General features: G+C 39.2%; 1 pseudogene; it reads right to left on the bottom strand.

Moving 5' to 3' along the window:
* Positions 1-2,637: 2,637 nt before the first annotated feature.
* Positions 2,638-2,757, bottom strand: LOC134929847 (5S ribosomal RNA; annotated as a pseudogene).
* Positions 2,758-5,637: the final 2,880 nt, after the last annotated feature.

Below are 5,637 nucleotides of genomic sequence, written 5' to 3'. Positions count from 1 at the left end.
TGTGGTGTATAAGCGCCACTACCACAGGGGGCATTGTGTGTCAGCGGCACTACTACAGGGAGCATTATGTGTATAAGCGTCACTGCTACAGGGGGCATTATGTGCGCTGTCCCATTGTATGGGAGGGCGCAAATTTATAGTTAGCACCGGCCCTGACTTTATCCAACCAGTAATATATCCTGCACTGTATCCGACCCGCACTGTATCCAACCCACACTGTATCCCATGCTATATCCAAACTGTCCTGTATCCAACACACACTGTATCTGACCCACACTGTATCCAACCCACACTGTACACCGCAGTTTAGGCAGCCAGTCTTTGGCCAATATTGGTGAAAACAACGGTGTGATCTGTGAGGTGGTCAAAATTGAGTGGAAATTACTGGAAATTAATGTTATTGAGGTTAATAATATGCCAGGAACAAAAAAAAGGCCCACATTAAGTATTTTTAGCATTTTTTTGTAAATTCAAAGCCAGTCACGGCAGTTTGGCAAATCCAAATCCAAAACTGACCGACGAATCAGAACCCAGAACCAAATCCAGCAAAATGGCCCTGTGCATATCCCTAACAATAACCCTAACCCTACACACTAACCCCTTAAACCTAATGCTAATGTTAACATTTTTACTATGTCTACATGTCATATGTCTACATTTTGTCCATGTTAACATTTTCCAGGTGTTGACATTTATGATCTTATCTGATGACATTATGGTGTTTATGAATGTCAACATACTGATTGATGACTATGGGCCTGATTCTGAGTTGGGAATAAAGAAAGCGCAAGTAACTGTGCACCTACAGTAGGTAAAACTATGTTGCACTGCAGGTGGGTCATATATAAAATGTGTAGAGATGTAGAGAGGCGTGTCCAAACTCAAATCTAAATTGCAGTGTAAAAATGAAGCAGCCCAGTATTTGTGAGCTATGGACCTTATTCAGTAAGGATTGCAAATTCTACAAAAAGCAGTTGCTGCGATCAAATACTGTAGTTGCCGCTCGGCAACAGAGAAAAAATGGCCATTGCAAAAATTGCCAATGGATCGCAATATGCAGACTGATCGCAAAACCATACGCAATTCACGGAACATCGAAGATCTTTCCTATCTGCGCCAGGCAAGATCATCCACAATTCTTACGTCACAATAGGATGGATGCTGACGTCAGTGACCCTCCTTAAAAATGCCTCGGCATGCCTGTGTTTTTTCAGACACACCCAGAAAATGGCAGGTTTCCGCCCAGAAACGATCAGTCAAACAGCGACTGCATTGCGATCAAGATATATTTGCAATTTCTTCAGCTATTTTTGCTCACGCATGCACAATGTGAACGCTGCATATGCGCAGTTGTTCGATAATCGGCTGGATTGTGAATTGCAAATTTTGCAATCCTTACTGAATGAGGTCCTATATTAAAAGCAGCCAGTATTTATTTCACATGTTTAAAAATGTATATAATTGCTCCCCTTGCATTGCATGTCCAGATACACCATACTTGCTCTTTCTTACTTTATTCTCAAATCAGAATCAGGCTCTATGTGACTGCATACCAATTTAAAATTTCCCTCTAATAATATATTTGAGGTTTCTAAATGAATTATTAGCTGAGATTTTGTGGAAGGTGTAATTAGGCATGTGGTGTGCATAAATATTGAGAATAGTAAATCATTAGTGCTGGATTATGATAGTAAAATGTACTTACCTTCCATATTAAAATAGCAACTTCCAAATTTTTAGAGATGAACTCCTTTATCCAATTACTTTTGAACATAATATTATCCTTATCCAACCAATGTGTTTCTTGCAGAGCCATAACTAGGGGTGTACAAGTGCAGTTGTACAGGTAATAGAGTGGCAGATGTATTAACCTGGAGAAGGGATAAAGAAGTGATAAAGCAGTGATAAGTGCCAGGTGATAACGCACCAGTCAATCATTATGGATTTGAAAAATCAACCAAAGGAGCCATACAAGGAAGTATAGACAAGTGGACTCTTTTTTGGGAGCACTCTAATTCAGAGGTGAAAAATGTAACATATCACTGATAAAATCATTTTTATTAGATATTTGTATGATTTGAGTTTTAAGGAGTGTCAATATTTGAGTGATATAGCCTCGCGAACAAATGGACATGAATTATTCAACATAGGTGATCACAATATCACAATTTGCGAATTGCTGGAGATAAGTGGCCATTGTACCTAGATTAAATAATCATTGCACATTAATTTCTCATATGGAATATGACCATCATTTTTTCTGCATATATCCATTATGGATCATTTTGGTCGCAGAGAATTAAATCATAGGTCATATGAAAATCAGTACCTTGTGGTATTTGTCAAAAGTAACCGTCTATTAGGAGCCAATTTTTTGCAGTACCAGGGTGTTCAGAGGTGGTCTCCCATCCTATTACCAACCCGGCCCTTCACTGCTTAGCTACCAAGGTCAGAAAAGACCGGGCATCTCCAGTGAGGTATGACCGCAATTATTGAGCTCACCTTTTTTGGTCACCTATGTGTTTGTTGTGTGATCACTGTATATCTATATTGATAAATGCTATAGGCACTCATAGGTCGTATGGAACCGAGTACCTCGTAGTATTCGTCCGGGTGACAATCTATTTGGGAGCCAATTTTTTGCAGTACCAGGGTGTTCAGAGGTGGTCTCCCATCCTATTACTAACCCGGCCTTTCACTGCTTAGCTTCCAAGGTCAGAAGAGATTGGGCATCTCCAGTGAGGTATGACCGCAAATATTGAGCTCACGTTTTTGGTCACCTATATGTATTGTAAAATGATCACTGCATATCCACGTTGGTAAGTTAAGTAAATATATGTGGCATTGATGCCAATTGCATATGAGAGTAAATGCAAATAACTGACTTGGTCAATATGTGGCAAGTCAGGCATGAATACCTGACTTAGTCAAAATGTGACAGGTCAGACAAAATAGAGTACAAATCTGAGTAAAAAAGTTTGCTGTGTGGAAAAATTATTCAAAACCGCACAGCATCCATACATAGGACTTACTTTTTACTCATTTGAGAAACCTTGGGAGACAGCAGTGTGTCCATGTCAAAAAAGCAATAGGTGCTGAATAAAAATGCTCTACACATACTGCACACGTAGCAGTAACATTACAAATAAATATATGAGCTACAATAGCCAAAGGGTTGAAATAAGTACCTTGGCACTGAAAAGAATTTTTCAAAATATAATGCTTACACCCAAGACTGTAGCACTGTCACTAAATTGGTGTATGAGAAAAAGGGAGGAAAGGAGGGGTATGTGCTCGGAGCTATGTAGATGTTAAAGCTTATTGCTATTCATCATAGCGTTGTAGATTGTGACCGGCACTATACTCCTCTTGTTGAGGAAAGAGAAAAATATTTTTTTGGTTAAATCCTTCAGCTATTAATGGAAGAAAAATATATTCTAGTTGGATACACTCCTCTTGATTGTTAGTAAGTGAATAATTTGTATCCTTCTGCTGTTGCTGATTTGAGAGAATTACTCCTGATCGTATTTGAAAGGAAGCAAAGTATCTTAGTACGATTCCTCCTGCTCATAAAGTTACTGAGCATGCACACATTTCTCTGACAGGTACCAATAAGCCCACAATCATTGCTTGAAGGTATATAATGTGATTACAGCCTTGATTTGTATGTACTCAGTCTGAGAAGTTTGAGACACTTGTGACACACAGAGTATTTTTGGCAAGTGCAAATAGCCCAGATTTTAGTACTGACAGATTGACAGAAATGCGGGGTATATACGATACCGCAACCAGGGTCGGTGTTGATGATAGAAGTTCCGTTCCCCGCCGTGCCGGAGCTCCGAGGATTGCGGCAGCGCAGAGTTGTGGTGCCCGCTGGTGGGTGAAGCGTAGCTCGCGTGGACGCGTGGACACCTGATGCTTCCTAAGGTTTCCGGCAAGTGCGGTCACGTGTGTACATCACGTGACCGTGCTTCTTGTTACCTGACGTACGTTTCGCATAACGAGCTTGATCACAGGGCATAGAGTGATTGCTGGGAGTTTCAGTTTATAAAGGGCAGTGCTGTTGATTGATTGGGTCCTTTTGGTGATGGACACTTTTGGCAGCAAGTCATTGATCCCAATCCATGTCAGGCTAATTTGATCACTAATTCTATTATGCAAGTGTCAATAGAATTTATGAATAGTTTATACTATTAGTTGTCATAACTTACAGGTGTTAGAGATAGCACAGGAAGAGGACGGGGGGTTAAGCATTTGTGGTAATTAAAGGGCGGATTTTGGGAGGGAGAAATTGATATTAGTTATAATAATTAAGGTGTATATAATTATTAAATACCTATAAACTAAAATGCATGGTGGAGTCTATTGATGCGATGTGAATATATATACATAAACTAATTGGAGTGGAATATGTGGAGAATAGGATATAATTGGGCAAGGATGATCTTGTGTGTATGGGTTAGATATATGAATAAATAGTGAAATTGATTAGAATTAATAGAGTAGTGAAAATGCATATGTGTGGTGCTCAGGGGATTAATAGAATAAAGAGATTGTGGAAAGAGGAGTAGAGATTTGGTTAAAGGTGAATGACTGTAATTATGTAATATGGGTAATGTAGGGACAGTGAAGCTAGGATTATGATATACTAATGGGTGAGAAAGTGAATGTAATTGTGTAAACTTATTAGTGCTGCACTGAGAGGGCATTGTGTTCAATCAGAAAAGGTTAAACAACAAAAAGCAAAAAACAAAAACAAACACAGAAACGAAAACAAAAAAATGCCCATTATCAATTTTTGTGAAAAAATAATTAGATAGAAATATGAGAAATGTGAGAAGTTGAGTGATTTTTATAGATAAGATAAGAGTCTATAGCATTAGAGTAATAGTTTATGATGGTAGTGCCAGATGTGGTTTTAAGTTATAACTGCAGACCTGATAGGTAACATCATGGCAAAGTTAATAGATGATTCATGCCTTGGAGATTAGTGAGAATTAATTCAAAAATACTCCATAATTTATATTTTCGTTCATCCCTGCTGGGTATATGGACCCTATCTTGAAGATCCACTCGCTCTCTTTTCTTAATAAGTTTTCCGTTAAATTGCCCCCCCCCCGTATACCAAGTCTGATCCTCTCCAGGCCAAACACTTTGAGTTCTTCCCATCTACTTTCATGATGCATGTAAAAGTGGCGGGCGACTGATGTCAATTGTTTCATTTTGGCCTTGTCTGAGATGGCATTGCGTATAGATCCTACATGCTCTAAGATGCGTTGTTTGAAGGGGCGAGTTGTCATGCCAATATACTTGTAATTACAGCTACATTGAAGGCAGTAGATAACCCCTTCGGTTTGACAGTTCATGTAGTCCATGATACGTATAATCTTTCCATACTTGTCCTCTATTTCCTTGGTTGGGTCAATGTGTCTGCAGGCCTTACATCTGCCGCAAGGGTAAGTCCCAGTGATTATGGGTTCTTTGTTGGGGAGTCTTTGAAAGTGACTGCGTACCAATTGATCCTTCAGACTTTTTGATCTGCGCCAACTCATGGCAACCTTTGGGCCCAAATTTTTGGCCAGACTTGGATCTGCATGCAATATGTGCCAATGTTTTTGTATAGACTCATTTATTTTT

Source organism: Pseudophryne corroboree, chromosome 5 (genome assembly GCF_028390025.1).
Source record: "Pseudophryne corroboree isolate aPseCor3 chromosome 5, aPseCor3.hap2, whole genome shotgun sequence".
NCBI classification, from domain to species: Eukaryota; Metazoa; Chordata; class Amphibia; order Anura; family Myobatrachidae; genus Pseudophryne; species Pseudophryne corroboree.
This window is presented reverse-complemented; position numbering and strand designations above follow the sequence as displayed.